The sequence below is a fragment of the Pan paniscus genome, chromosome 1 (assembly GCF_029289425.2).
Source record: "Pan paniscus chromosome 1, NHGRI_mPanPan1-v2.0_pri, whole genome shotgun sequence".
NCBI classification, from domain to species: domain Eukaryota; kingdom Metazoa; phylum Chordata; class Mammalia; order Primates; family Hominidae; genus Pan; species Pan paniscus.
Window position 1 is genome coordinate 199,678,021 of NC_073249.2, and position 2,142 is coordinate 199,680,162.

Consider the following 2,142-nt stretch of genomic DNA (forward strand, 5'->3'; position numbering starts at 1 on the left):
AGTGGTGCAATCTTGGCTCACTGCAACCTCTGCCTCCCTGGTTCAAGTTTACGACCAGCCTGGGCAACACAGCAAGATCTCATCTCTACTTTTTTTTTGGTAGAGACAGTTTCCCCATGTTGTTGCCCAGGCTGATCTTGAACTCCTGAGCTCAAGTAATCTGCCTGCTACTCAGCTACTCAGCTACTCAGGAGGCTGAGGCAGGAGAATCGATTGAACCTGGGAGGTGGCGGTTGCCGTGAGCTGAGATTGCGCCAATGCACTCCAGCCTGAGTGACAGAGCAGGACTCCGTCTCAAAAAAAAAAAAGAGGGGGATTTTTCCTCTCAGAAGTCACCCCTCTCTCACTAGAGACAGAGCTGTTTTCCTTTCTCTTTCTTTCTCTTTCTCTTGCCTATTAAACCTCTGCTCCTAAACTCCTCATGTGTGTCCATGTCCTAAATTTTCTTGGTGTGAGATGATGAACCCTGGGTACTTACCCAGACAACATAGTTGCTTCATATTGGGGACCTTGTCCAGGATACCAAGGTACATCATTCATTGAAACAGTGAGTAGGGGCCGTGGCCTTGCTCCCGCCGTGCGGGAAAAGAATCCAGGCCCTTCCACGCGCGTGTGGGCGCGGGGGCCCCGAAGTGCTCGTGGTTCCGCGCTAGGTCTCTGCTGGGGCAGGAACCGGAGCCATGGGTGGGACCACCAGCACCCGCCGGGTCACCTTCGAGGCGGACGAGAATGAGAACATCACCGTGGTGAAGGGCATCCGGCTTTCGGGAAATGTGATTGATCGAATGAAGGAATCCTCTCCATCTGGTTCGAAGTCTCAGCGGTATTCTGGTGCTTATGGTGCCTCAGTTTCTGATGAAGAATTGAAAAGAAGAGTAGCTGAGGAGCTGGCATTGGAGCAAGCCAAGAAAGAATCTGAAGATGAGAAACGACTAAAGCAGCCAAAGAGCTGGACCGAGAGAGGGCTGCTGCCAATGAGCAGTTAACCAGAGCCATCCTTCGGGAGAGGATATCTAGCGAGGAGGAACGCGCTAAGGCAAAGCACCTGGCTAGGCAGCTGGAAGAGAAAGACCGAGTGCTAAAGAAGCAGGATGCATTCTAGAAAGAACAGCTGGCTAGACTGGAGAAGAGGAGCTCAGAGTTCTACAGAGTCACCACTGAACAATATCAGAAAGCTGCTGAAGAGGTGGAAGCAAAGTTCAAGCGGTATGAGTCTCATCCAGTCTGTGCTGATCTGCAGGCCAAAATTCTTCAGTGTTACCGTGAGAACACCCGCCAGACCCTCAAATGCTCCACTCTGGCCACCCAGTATACGCACTGTGTCAATCATGCCAAACAGAGCATGCTTGAGAAGGGAGGATAAAAACTTTCAGAATGAGCAAAACACCATCAACGTTAATTCCAGAGATGGAACATTGTTTTTCCTAGTGAGAAAACAACCCATTTGAAGAGAAGACCACTAATGAGAAGACCACTAAAGAGAGACACCAAGAATGGATTCAGCAGAATCATTTCACATTTTGAACAGCAGCAATTTGAAGGGCCAAAGCCTTGATCAGGGATCAGTCATTAAAGGACACTCTTCAGTATTAGCAAACCCTCTTATGATGATTAAAAGAGAAGGGCAGCCCTCTCCACCTTTTGGTACTTTCTATTCAACTTCCACTGACCATAAAATGTTTCTCTTCTGAACAAGCCCCATCATTTGGTGAACCTCCACCCTAACAAAGTAGGATGGGGTGGGGGGCTAAATTAATTGGAGTAAGGTGAGGAGAGAGCCAGAAAACATAGATCTGGGGGCAGCAGTGCTGGGTGGAGAAAGCCAGAAAACAGATCTGGAGGCAGCAGTGCTGGATGGAATTGTCTAGGCTGTGGCATGTTGGTTTTGTCTCTCTTTCTTTTCTCCTTTGATTATATAAAAGCTATTTCATTTTAACTTATTATGGTGATTATACAGGCAAGAAGACAAAGAGGAGAGAAAATGTACCTCTTCTACTGGAATAATGTTTATGATTACAAGTGAGATAAGGTATTTTTATCAATACGAAGGCAACCTTGGCTGATATAACCTCTATAGTGAATACTCACATCTTTACTTCACTCACTATCAATAATAAATATATTTTCTGACAACGACTGGCA

At 47.2% G+C, this 2,142-nt stretch overlaps 1 pseudogene; it reads left to right on the plus strand.

Moving 5' to 3' along the window:
• Nucleotides 1–560: 560 nt before the first annotated feature.
• On the plus strand, nt 561–1,907 carry LOC100994789 (MICOS complex subunit MIC19-like; annotated as a pseudogene).
• Nucleotides 1,908–2,142: the final 235 nt, after the last annotated feature.